This window comes from Bos taurus, chromosome 6, assembly GCF_002263795.3.
Source record: "Bos taurus isolate L1 Dominette 01449 registration number 42190680 breed Hereford chromosome 6, ARS-UCD2.0, whole genome shotgun sequence".
Lineage (NCBI taxonomy): Eukaryota > Metazoa > Chordata > Mammalia > Artiodactyla > Bovidae > Bos > Bos taurus.
The window spans coordinates 59,523,450-59,537,360 of record NC_037333.1 but is presented as its reverse complement, the minus strand read 5'-3'; the positions used below and the strand labels follow the sequence as shown (position 1 = coordinate 59,537,360).

Genomic DNA, 13,911 nt, shown 5'->3' with positions numbered 1-13,911 from the left:
AAAATGTGCCATTTTGTGAAGTTGTATTAGCAATTTGTATACTAAATTGACCACAAGGTGCTGTTTTAGAAAACAGAAAGTGCTTTAGGCAGAAATAAAATCAAGATGTTTTGGATAAGAGATGTGAATACATTGTTGCCAGGTACCTAGTTCTTTGTGCTTGAGATCCTGAGGGAAACTCATGTAGCAGTTCAAAAATTGAGAAAAGCTTTTCATGGGTAAATGTTGTTTGTTTATTTGTTACTGATATAGTCATTAGTGCAAACAGAAATGAACTGGAGCACACTCATTTTATGTGCCTTCTCTTTTACTTCTATTGAAATATTTCAGACCTACTGAAAAGTACAAGAAATGGTACTTTTCCAAATACCCCTGTGTCCATGGGCCAACATAAGGAATAAAACATGAGAGAACTGAAGCCCCTTGCAAACTGCACCCAATCCCAATCCCCTTCCTCCCTTCACAGGAGGGGTCTCACCCAAAATGTAGGGATTATCACTCCCTGGCATGGCTTCTTGCCTTTACTATAGTACATATGGTATAAACCCATATATAACCTGTTGGCTTACTTAACGGTTAGGGAAAAAAATCAAAAGAATAATCTTTTGTGACACCTGAAAATCATATGAAGTTCAAATTTCGGTTCCATAAATAAAGTTTTATTGGCATACAGTGTAAAAACATACTGTCCCTGGTTGCTTTTATGTGGCTTGGCAGCTCTGAGTGGCTGGAATGGAAACTGTATGGCCCACAATGCCTAAAATATTTACTATTTGATCCTTGCAAAAAAATATTTGCCGACCCCTTGTCCAGTGCACACACACACACATAAACACAGAGTACCTAATTTGGCTAGAGAAAGATTGATGTGGAGGTCTGTGTGCCTTGGCTGGGAGCAGGCTGAAGTGGACAAAAAGCTTTTTTTTAAAAAAAAAAAAAAATTTATTTGACTGCACCGGGCTTTAGTTGCAGCTTGTGGAATCCAGGTCCCTGACTAGGGCACCCTCTTAGCCCCTGGATCACCAGGGAATTCCCTCTCTGGTTTCTTGACAACGGCAGTGATTGACCATTCCCCTCCCATCCCCCCTCCCCTGGATGATTACATTTTGTTCCTCTGCTCTAAGCTGCTTTTCCTCTTACTCTTGCTTTCCCCACCCCCATGCCTACAAAACCAACAAATTCTGTTTGTCCTGTGACAGAAAGAACAGCTCCAAGGATCACCTCCTCCCTCCAGAAAGTTCTCGGCTTAGCAGTGTGCTAACTGTCTCTTCATTTGGCACATTGAGTTCCCTTGGACTTGCCTTGTCTTCTTTCTCCTAGAGTTCTGGCTTATTGTACCCTAAGAGATTATGTCCACACCAGCTGCAGACATAGGTGGAGGTCAGCAAAGAGTAATTGAACAAATGCCCCTTTAAACATATATTTATAAAAAGTTGATGAGGAATTTCAGCCTTTTGCAAAAATAATGATACCTCTTCCTTGTTTTTTAACAATGGATCTTTTCCTTTCCTAAGCCAGAATTAAACAGATATTTGTTCCAACTTGATGATTTCCTCTTCTAATAATAGAAGAATAATGGATGGTGCTGTGCACTTTAGGGGTGTCCCATGGCAAGCTTCATGGACTTTGAAGCCAGGTAGCCTGTCTGTTATTGGGGAGACTCTGGAGATCCCTTAGGATAGAAGAGGGGAATAGCAATCTGGGGTGTCTGCCACAAAAGTTAGAATACAGAGAGCAATGCTACAGTCTTCAGTCTGAAGGAGCTTTTAAGTAAGTGAAATAAAAACTGAACAATAGAAAATGATAAATACTGCAGGGTAAATACAAAGTAAAATGTGATAAAGACTGTAAGAGAGGTACAGAAAAGTTACTGGATTGGAAGGGATGGAGAGATGATTTCCTTCTGGGGACAATTGGAAGGACTTCCTGAAGGAGGTGGCAGGGGAAAACAACAAGGGTTTGGATCAATGGAATCTAGAGCAAGAATTTTCTCGGCCATGGGGACAGCATGAAGAAAGGCACTGAGGCAGAGTTATTCAGATCAGATCAGTCGCTCAGTCGTGTCCGACTCTTTGCGACCCCATGAATCGCAGCATGGGGTCGCAAAGATATTAGGTGGCAAATAGATAACAGATCAGTCTGACCTTCTGTGAAGGGAAATAGATGAGCAGGGGAATGAAGGAGACTATCTGGTGAGGCAAGGCCTTGAATGCCCGGCAGAGGAGTTTGGTAGCCATGACCGTGTATCTACTCCTGCTTGAAATAGGAGTGCCTGCAGAATGATTAGAGTCTGAGCTCTGGCTTCTGTTCTAGAAGACTGCTGTACCACAAGACCTTGACTTTTCCTGTCTGGGTCCATTGTCACTCCAGGCAGATTTGCTGTCTCAGTACGGAAGATGTTAAAGACGCTGGAATGCGCTGTTTCACAGAATGCCTCCAAAAGAGCCAATCTGAGCAGATTGCGTAAGGGCCCCCATCGCTCCATTATCATTTCAAATCAGGAGAAATATCCCTGACTATAGCGGAATTTGCTGTCCTTTGTGTTCCTCACTTTTCCACAGTTCTGGTCAGAAAAGAGGCCAGAGTGGAAATTTTCATGTTTAAAGTGGGTGGAAGAGGGGAGGAGAGAAAAATAAGAGATTTTTCTGAACTATTTCCTTGGATTGTTAGGGACATACATTTATGAGGGTTTCAGAACCTGTGAAGTGGTCTTCCAGGGGTTTCTTTTAGTATAGTAGTCGGGTATAAGTCAAGGTTTCCATCTATGAAGGTGATTTATTGAATACAAAAATTAAAGTGTTTTTATAATAATGTGTATCCTAAATAGTTTCCATTGATACTAAATGGGATGGGGAGGTTAGTAAAACTGAATTAACGTTCAAAATGTCATTTCAGTGAGGAGAGGAAGGGGCAACGATTCTCAGGTGTGTACAGCTTGAGTCCTGGGTCAGACTCACTCTGGGTCCAAAGCCTGGGAATCTGCATTTTGATATCTACCTGAAATGAAAGAGTTTTTTAAATGTTTTTATTATGGTAAAATATAATAATATAAAATTTATTATTTTATCCATCTACTCTGGAAATTTTTCATCTCCCCAAACTGAAACTTATTAAACAATAATTTCCCATTTTTCCCTTCCCCAACCCCTAGCAACCACAGTTTCACTTTACTATGAATTTGACTAGTCAGATAACTCAAAAGTAGAATCACATGGTATTTGTCTTTTTGTGACTGGTGTATTTCACCTAGTGTAGTGTCCTCAAGGTTCATTTGTAATGTGTCAGAATTTCATTCCTTTTTAAGACTGAATAATATTTAATCTATGTGTAGTCCCACATTTTGTTTATCCACTCATCTTGATGAATCTTTTTATCATTCTTTTGGCTGTTGTGAATAATGCTGCTATGAATACTGATGTGCAAGTACCTCTCTGAGTCCCTGCTTTTAATTCCTTTGAGACTATACCTGGGAGTAGAATTGCTGGCTCATGTAATAATTCTGTTTGATTTTCTGAGGAATCACCATGCTATTTTTAACAGTGACAGTGTAATGTAACCATCATTTCTATCTACTTCCAAAACACATTTTCATCACCTCCAAAGGAGACACTATAACCATTTAAGAAATCACTGTTCACCTCACTTTCCCCTACCCACTGTGTGTGTGTTGGTCGCTCAGTCAGGGGGTCTTCCCTAACAAGGGACTGAACCTGGGCCTCGTGCACTGCAGGCAGATGCTTTACCATCTGAGCTACTAGGGAAGTCCCTACTCCTTCAGTTCAGTTCAGTTCAGTTGCACAGTCGTGTCCGACTCTTTTCGACCCCATGAATCACAGCACACCAGCCCTCCCTATCCATCACCAACTCCCGGAGTTCACTCAAACTCATGTGCATTGAGTCAGTGATGCCATCCAGCCATCTCATCCTCTGTCGTCCCTTTCTCCTCCTGTCCCCAATCCCTCCCAGCATCAGTCTTTTCCAATGAGTCAACTCTTCGCATGAGGTGGCCCAAGTACTGGAGTTTCAGCTTCAGCACCAGTCCTTCCAGTGAACACCGAGGATTGATCTCCTACCCCTGAGTGACCACTTATCTGCTTTCTGTCTCTATGGATTTATTTATTCTGGATATTTCATATTAATGGAATCATACAATATGTGGCCTTTCGTGTCTGGCTTTTTTCACTTAACATCATGTATTTGAGGTCCATCTATGTTCTAACACATTAAGACTTCCTTCCTTTTCAGGTTTGGATAGTATTTTATTGCATGGCTAGACCACAGTTTGTTTGCTCATCTGTCGATGGCCATCTGAGTCGTTTCCACCCTTGGGTGTCGCTTTTTAAGATAGCGCAGCCAGGTGGTATGCATCAAGTGAGAGGCAGTGTGTCCTCAGCTTGGACACAGGGGCCCTTGCTCCAGGAGGAGGGACCTCTACCAGGACAAAACAGTCACCCTACATAAGAGGTGGCAGATGGGCGCTTCACAGGAAAATGAAGCTCCCACGGTGTATTGTTTGTGTTTGTTCTTCCATGCACTGTTGTCCTGCCCAATCTTTAAACGTTGAATCAGTTGCACACATTTAAACTTGGAGAGAATTTTTTCTCTGTCCCTTCCTCCCCACTCAGTGCACCTGGGTTTCTGTCTTGTTACAAAAACGATACAAAACAAAGCTTCATCAGTACCTGGCCTAGCAACTACCACCTAGTACCACCTAGCAACTACCAGCTGGAGTTGGGCGTGGGCTTCCACCTTCTGCCCACTACCCTCTCCAGGTAGTCACAGCCCTCACCCCTCCTTAGTAAGGCCAAAGATTAGACCATTTGAGTTGCTGTGTTTTCTAATTAATGGAATTAGAGGAAAGTGAAAGATGGGCTCATGTCTCTATCAAAAGTAGAAAAAAGAAATGAAACTAGCTGCTTCTTTCGAGGCCTTGCATGCCCCCACAGGCACTGAGGATTCTGTCCTCTGTTTCAGTGTTCATCGCTTTCCTAAATACTAGAAATAAGGGGAAAAAAAAGTTTTATTGAGATATGATTCATACTTTGTACAGTTCAGCCATTTAGTGTACAATTCAGTGGATATTAATATACTCACTGATTGTAGCCATCACCACAGTCAGTTTAGAACGTTTACATCACCTTGAAGAGAAACCTTTAGTTATCACCTCTATCCCCCTTACTCTCTCTCAGACCTAAGCAATCTCCCATCAAATATCAGAATTTTTTTTTGGTGTGAGGTGGGGGCGGGGCTGCACCTCGAGGCTTATGGGATCACAAACCCATGCCCTCAACAATGACAGTGTGAAGTCCTAACTACTGGACCGCTAGGGAATTCGTCAGAGAAGGCAATGGCACCCCACTCCAGTACTCTTGCCTGGAAAATCCCACGGATGGAAGAGCCTGGTAGGCTGCAGTCCATGGGGTCGCTAAGAGTCGGACACGACTGAGCGACTTCACTTTCACTTTTCACTTTCATGCATTGGAGAAGGAAATGGCAACCCACTCCAGTGTTCTTGCCTGGAGAATCCCAGGGACAGGGGAGCCTGGTGGGCTGCCGTCTATGGGGTCACACAGAGTCGGACACGACTGAAGCGACTTAGCAGCAGCAGCAGCAGGGAATTCGTAAATATCAGAATTTTTAATGGCACTGCAGAAGGGGTTGAAAGGGAAGCAACGCTAGGGGCTTTTCCTGTGGTCCATGGGGTTGCAAAGAGTCGGTCACTGCTGAGCGACTAACACTTTCACTTTCAAGAGTCCATCACTATAGTACTCTGGCCTCACTCAGAAGGAGTGAGGAAGGAGATGATGGAAGCTAAAATAAATCTCCTTGATCAAAGTGTAGCTACCACCACACCTGGGAAACTTGTAGGTTCTCATCCCAGCCAGTGGATTTCTATGTGAATTTCAGAAACAAAACCATTTGTTTCAGGAAGAGTTATAGATTTGTTCCTTCCTTTGTGCGCTGTGGGGTGCTTTCTTTGTATGCTTTGTCCTGTCCAACTTCTGTGACCCCACAGATGGTAACCCCCTAGGCTCCTCTGTCCATGGAATTCTCCAGGCAAGACTCCTGGAGTGGGTTGCCATTCTCTTCTCCAGTGGATCTTCTTGACCCAGGGATTGAACCCAGATCTCCCCTATTGCAGGCAGATTCTTTACCATCTGAGCCACCAGGGAAGCCCCAGTGTAACACTACTTAGCCATAAAAAAGAATGAAATTTTGCCATTTACAGTAGCAGGGATGGACATGAATGGTCTTATGATAAATGACATAAGTCAGACAGAGAAAGACAAATACTTATAACGTTATTACTTATATGTGGAATCTAAAAAATACAACAGCTAGTGAATATAACAAAAAAAGACTTGTTGATGTAGAGAACAAACTAAAGGTTATCAGAGGGGAGAGAGAAAAGGGTAGGGGAAATACAGGGATAGGGATTAAGAGGTACAAACTGAGGTATAAAATAAGCTACCAGGATATATTGGAATATTGTACAATATGGGGAATATAGCCAATTGTTTTATAATAACTATGAGTGGAGTATAACCTTTCAAAATTGTGAATCACTATATTGAACACCCGTAACTGATAATATTGTACATTAACTATACTTCAATTTAGAAAACAAAAAGACATGGTTGGTCGTCTGGGGAGGGAAAGTTCAGTTGAAAGTAGACATATGTAAAGACCTTCCATGTGTTGTCATTACTCTCGCTCAGGGTTCAGTTGTGACATTTTGAATCCCGAAAGAGAAACCACCCCGGAAATAATTACCTTATGGGAGAACCATTGAATTTTAAATGAGGAAGCCTCAGGGATCCTGAAATGTTCCCCCTCAAAACCTGCCAGACTCACCTTGCAGGCTGTCTTATGTTCCTGTTGGCTTCAGGTTGCCTTGTTTAGCAAGTAAAGATTATTGATTGTTTATCTGAAATTCAAATGTCACTGGATGTTCCGTTTTATCTGGCAGCCTTCTTTGTCCACAGCCCGATATGTCTCATGGCTCCATGTCTGCTCTGTATCACTGGTCCTTTGAGTTGCAGGGTCTGGGAGGTCTCTGCATACTTCTCAAAGAAGTGCAAATTCAGTGGGGCAGGCACTAGGCTGGGTTCCCCTTATCCAGTTGACACGGCCAGACCCCTTGAACTGGCCAGGCAAAAGAGTGATTTAAAAAAAATAAATGCCAGTCAAGGTGCTGTCTGGCAGCAGCCCAAATTTTGGGCCTGGCTTCATCACTTTGACCAGAGGCAAGTCACTATAATTCCTTGGAACAGGATTTTCATCTTTTTACTTCCTTGAAATGAAAACAGTAGAAATGCCAGTAACCAGCATTTGTTTAGGGCACTACCATTTACTTGTCTAGTGTAATTAGCAACCCTAATTAGTGTGGCACTCATTCCCCTCCCCGCCCTGGGCAGCTCATTTAATTCTTACAATTAGTTATCTTTGAAGAGTGTCATTATACCCTTAAGTAGACAAACCTCTGAAGGGTTAAGGAAAGAAAGCCGCTCAACTCTCTCCAAGATTTTATTTAGTGAAATCAAATGAAATTAAACCCCAAAACATGCCCGAAAGGGGAAAGAATTCATAAAAGGAAGGAAAAAGCAGCCCACTTATTGTTTTCATTCTTAGTGTCCGTGTTCTGCCTGCCCCCAGCATCTGGTGCCTGGCACACAGTTTTAATATAAGTTTACTGAATGGGTAAATGTTTGGAGGGCCTCTCAGGTAGCTCAGTGGTAAAGAATCCTTATGTGATGCAGGAGGCACAGGTTGGATCCCTGGGTCAGGAAGATTCTCTGCAGAAGGAAATGGCAACCCACACCAATATTCTTGCCTGGGAAATCCCATGGACAGAGGAGCCTGGCGGGCTACAGTCGATGGGGTTCCAAAAGAGTCAGACACGATTTAGTGACTAAACTCACTCAAATGTTTGGAACCACAGGGAAGTTTGAGCAGTCGGGGCCTCTGGTCTCTTCCTTAGCGTGACTCCCTACTTCGCCCGCCAGCTCCTCATTCAGCCCTGCTTAAGGTCCCTGCATCTGGTCCCAACCCATTAGTACTTCCAATCCTCAAGGATTCCCCAGTCTAAGGCTCTGAGTCTATTTGAACTGTTCTTCCATTTGTCCCTTTCCCTCTGCTTGTCTCCCTGGATAGCTAAATCCTCTTTATCCTCCATCCCATTGCAAGTCCTGGCTCCTCCACCAGGACCTTTCCAACTATCCCAGCACAGAATTCTCCATTCTTGACTCATCGAGCAGTTAGTGTGTATCACGCATTTTAGCTCACAGCAGAGCAGGAAGTTCCCTTTGGTAATATTTGGTCCAAACCCCTCATTTTATGGATGAGGACACCGAAGACCTAGGAAGTCATGTGATATGCCCAAGGCCACACTGGGTATCTAGAATTTGTTTCATTGCTTGTGCACAGCTGTTCTGAATTTCTCCCCAACCCCCATTCACCCCATCGTGGTACCATCTTGCATTTACCTGCTGTGTGTATATATGCACTGTCTACGACAAGGAAAACCCAGAAAACACCCTTAAAAAGGAACCCACCACTGCTCAACGAGAGTTTTTTTTTTTTTTTAACTGCAAACTTCAACAGGGTGAACCAATCAGATCACAACACAGTTATCTTCACATTCAGCATATTCTTCAGAGAAGTGGGAGGCAGGGAGCTGGCCTTTATGGCATCTCCCTAACACATTAATTCTCTGATGAGTACCCTCTGTTCTCTTATGGATTCCTGTCCTATGTCTTTTAGCTGTGGGTGCTGAGCATTTAGTGAATCTTGGTTGAACTGAGTGGATCTGACCCATCGAGTGTACTTTAGGGAGGAAGCTTAGGGTAGGGGAAAGAGGGAGGGTGGTGTGGGAAGAGAAGAATACCACTCTGCTCACCACCTTCCAGACTGCCAAAGAATGCCCACTCTACTTTTGTTCCTGAATATATTCATTCATTCATTCAACAAATATTTCTAGAGTGCCTGCCACCTGCCAAGAATTATATGTGGTGCTGGGCATCAAAATGAATAAAAAATAGCCTCTGTGCCTGCCCTAAAGAGCTATGTACTCTGTATGGTGCTTGATGGATGACCCGTTGTGACCTCATTAGTAGCCGAAGGAGCCTGGTTAATAAACCATGCTCCATCATGTGCTGAGACACCTTCATCTTCTGGAGATGCCTGGGTTTACTTTGATTTGTTGTGAAGCGTGAATGCTAAGATGAGTTTTGCCCAGAGAAGCCCCAGCAATGTGGTTACTCCGGTTAACCAGCACGGCCAGCGTGAGGCAAGAAAATAATAGGTGGTTATGTAATGGATGTGCTTTTCTTTACACGAGACCTTTAAAGGTCAGTTTATTAGAGCCTAATGAAACAGGGATATATATGGGGTGATTTAGTTGCTTCCTTACTTCTACAATAAATGTCATAGTTTTGGATGACTGTAAACTAGTTCTGGTGCTCTGAAATGAAAAAGATACTAAGAACGAGGCTCAAAGGAGCTTGATTTATTTTCCCCTTTTCATTTTTTATTTGGCACATGAGTACCATTTCATACCAATTTTTTCCCCTGTGCATAGTAAAGTTTTAAAATAAACAGCAGCAACTCTGTTTTCCTAGTTTAACTAACATGGAAACATCTAATCCTCTTAGTTTTTTTGATTTTGCAAACAAGGATTTGTTGGGATAAAATCTTTAAGCAGTCCAGTCACATGAACTAGGTATTCATTTAATGGCCGCAAGTACAACCTGTTGGAAAAGCAAAGTAATGAATTAATAATATTTCTCACAGTCATTTTCTCTGCCTTATTTTTCAATCACAGGATGTGCAACGTTAATGGAAGTAGTGAACGCAAAGTTAATTCACCCTGTAAATTGAGAATAGCTGCTTCACATTATTAGCCAGTATTACTTTCAGCTTTTTGACCTTTCCATTCTGAGCATGTGGGGAAAAAAGCCATAATCTACAGCCGTGCTTTCCAAGAGAATGGCCACCAGCTACTTGTGGCCACTGAAATGTGTGTGGCCAGTGTGACTGAGCTGAATTTAAAAATTTTAATTAAATGTAAAAATGGAAGCAGTGTATTTTGTTTGTTAAACACAACTTTATTGGGAAGCTTATGTTTGGAGCAACCCGGATGTGTGAGTCTACTTTTTCAACTGTAAATTTTATGCAGTACTGATTATTTCCAGTGAGAATGTAGCATCCAAATTGCAATGTGCTATCAGTGTAAAATGCACACTAGATTTTGAAGATTTCATTTAAAAAAATGTAAAATATTTCATTTAGTAGTTATTAATTTTTATATTGATTACATGTTGAAATTATGTTTTGGATATATTGGGTTAAAGAAAATATATTAAAATGAACGTCACCTGGTTTTGTACTTTTAAAAAAGTGACCACCATAAAACTTAAAATCACGTAAATGTCTCGCATGAATTAATATAGAACAGCACTCCTCTGTTGGATTGGAACGAAAGGTTCCATGTCATGGTCCACAGGGTTCTCACTAGTTTACTTTGTGAGAATATCACAATGAGCTCAGTTAAACATGAACACGGAATTATGTGTCATAGCAAATCATAACATATATTTAATCATTCTGTTTTTTTATTTTTTAAGCTTGTCAAACCCAGGTGATCTTGGGATATTTTTGATTCCAAAACTGCATCACATATTTAATCCCATTTATTTTAGGAGAATCTCAATCTAAACTTGGGAACTTTAAATAACTTTTAATTGATTAAAAGAACCAATCAACAGTATGGCTTAATGAATCTAATTATAGATAACTTTATAAAGCACTTAAATAGTATTTTATCCTGTAATCACCATAGAAATTGTGATTAGGACTTCCATGGTGGTCCAGTGGTTAGGACTCTGCATTTCCACTGCAGGGCGCACAGGTGTCATCCCTGGTCGGGAAAGTTTCACAGGCCTTGCAGTGTGGCCAGAAAGAAAAGAAAAAAATACCACACACACAAAAAATGAAATTGTGGTTAAAAACTCAAATTTTGGAGTCAGGCAGACCTGGGCTTGAATTACTGATCTGCCATTTTATAGTTGTGTGACCTCAGACTAGTATTTTAAACTTGTTAAGCCTTGATTTCCTCATCCATAAAATGGGACAATAATAGACCCTATCTGATGGCATTCTTATAAAGATTAAAACATGTAACCCATATAAAGTGTTATATGGGTTACATATAACACTTTATATGTATGTTTATAAAACATATAAACCCATATGAGAAGCACTCAGTTTGTTCATAATTATTGATTATGGGGTTATTATTGTTGTTGTTATTATTAAGGGCTTTATAAAGTATCCAACATTGTCTTTGGGGACCCAGTCTGCCAGGTTGCTGTAGTTATCTGCAAGGCTTGGTCAGAGCTTCATTAATTTGCAAGTTGTGTTTAATGTTAAAATTACTTGTTCTCTTTGTGTCTTATTCTTGACTTTTCTTTCTTCTCCTTTTCTCCCTCCTTGTTCTTTGCCCCAGTCTGCAATTAGCCTTTGATCCTGAAGTTTCTCTTCTCTTCTCTTACTTGGCACACTCCATAACTCTCCTAATGTTTCATTTAGGAGTGTGTATTGAGCACTTCCTATGTGCCAGGCTCTTGGATAGGTGCTCGGAATACAAAGGTGAATATTATAACAAGGCTCCTGCCTTCGAGGTGCTCACTAACCAGTTAGTCCAGGGGGAGAGTTATGTCTGATTACGTCCCTCAATACCAATTAGTTAGCAAAGCATACCAAGTCCTCTGGGATGGGTTCCCGGTCCCCTCTCTGTCTGATGTCTCCTCCCAACGCCACCTTGCTGAACTATGACCCAATTATTCCTTACAAACTATTGACATTTCCTGAACACATTGTTCTGGCTCCAGGCTGTGTCATGTGTCTACACCAGACCCCCTAAGTGTTTCTTCTCCAATTTTAAGTCCTACTCTCAATACCTATTCGTTTATCAAAACAATTCAACTGTCACTTCCTCTGAGAAGTTGGTCTAATCACCACCCTAGTAGAATCCATTTTCTCATTACTGCCCCTGCCCACACTGAACTCTCCTCCAGCTTAAGGACATTTAATTGTCTTTTTAAAGCTCTCCCACCATCACCATCACCACCACCACCACCTCCATCCACGTCCACCACCATCACCATCACCATCACCACGACCTCCACCATCACAACCATCACCACGACCACCAACCCTCTTCAACCAATCACATACGTTGAATGCTCTCTAGGTTATCTTTCAAAGCGTTTTCGGTTAGTGGGTTATGTGCTTTCTTCTTCTGAAGTGCTAATTCAACCCCACTCCCCACCCCACCCCTTCGCATCCTTTCAGAAACAGATTGTACCAGGAAGAAGTCTTTCTGATAGGAAAGCAAACAAACCATCTCTGTGGGATGCTTTCCAGTTCTCTGTCTTCCCAAATGGTGCCCTGCAAAGCTCAGCATTCTTCAGTGACATCTCCTTGTATTTAGAATAAAACTCAAACTCCTCACCGGGGCTTCTTCATCACAGGACCTCTGGCCACTTCCCCAACCTCGGCTCTTTCACCTCTGCCTCCATCATCAGATTTCTGTTCCTGAATTAAAAGCAACACGAGCAAACAAACACACTTCCTGGCAGATATTTGCACAGGACATTTGTACTTGTCTGTGCCTAGATTGTCCTTTCCTCAGATCTCCACTCGTGGCCCTCCGCTTCTTCCAGTTCTCAGCATGAGTGTCTCAGAGCCTTCTCCGATCGCCGTGAGTCTCCATCCTATTTCCCAGTTTTTACTGCTAGGCAGAGCTTACTGTTGCCTGAATTTTTTCAATTTGTGTACCTGGTCCTCCCTGCTAGTGGGTAAGCTCAAAGTTCCCCCCGTTTCTGGCACCTAGCACAGTGCTGACATCATAGCAAGCAGTCATTAGACTTTGGTTCTAGGAGCTTGAAATCTTGGTGAAACATCCTCAAATTAAGGTGTTTCCCCGCCCTCCCCCAGCCGCTTCTGCTAAGTTGTTTTGAAACAAACTAGCTCCTTTGACTCTATCTTTTGGAGGGAGTTGGGAGCAGCTACATCAGTCATATTCGCCCCCATAGGAGACAGATATACACTCACCAGGGTAATTGAGGAGAGATTCATAAAGGGATTATCAGGGTTTAGGGAAGCCAGCAAGGATTGTGAAGTACTGCCAAGAAAACAGAGACCCTGCCAGGAGCCTTTGGTAAAGGGCCGCAGCCACCCTTCTGTCACCCAGAAGGGAGGTAACCTCGAGAATACATGCCCTGACCTTTCTCTACTGCCAGCCTCTCAGTGTAACCCTCCATAACAGCATTTCAGCAGTACCCCAGTGCTTGACACACAAGGATGATATATGGTTATTTTTGTGTTGTCAGGTTGCTTGTTTTAGTGTATCACTTATAGCCACAGTCAGAAAACTCCCATTTGCTTCCTAAATTAGAAAATATTCTCTGTAGGGAAGTGAACCCTTAATGAGTCTTCCAGGGCACTTTCTGTACCTGGGCTGACTCCAGTCTGAGGTTGATAATATTATTAGAGGGTTAGTGATGCAGCATTGTCCTGTCAAGTAATATATTTTAGGAGAAGGAAAAAGTGATTAAATTTGATGGTAAAATAAAAGTTGTTCTAACATAATCTATTTTTTTTTTACTGTTTGTTGAAAGCTCTTGAGGTAGACCATGAGTCCCAGTGTAACAAAAATAATAGCTGACTCTTTTGTGCCTCTACTGTATACTAGCCCCTGGAGTCCTTGCCATGACATCTAACAAGCTCATGGAGTTGTTATTATTGTCACAGTTTTATATATGAGATGGTCTTAAAGTTATCAGCAAGAAAGAGTGATTCAGGATTCAGAATCACATCTGTCTGAAAGCGAGGGCCAGGTTCTTGCCA

General features: G+C 42.1%; 1 protein-coding gene across 15 annotated transcripts in view; it reads left to right on the top strand.

Annotated features, from left to right (window-relative positions):
• RBM47 (RNA binding motif protein 47) overlaps positions 1-13,911 on the top strand; it is a 276,361-nt gene that overhangs the window by 126,155 nt on the left and 136,295 nt on the right. The window lies entirely within an intron of this gene.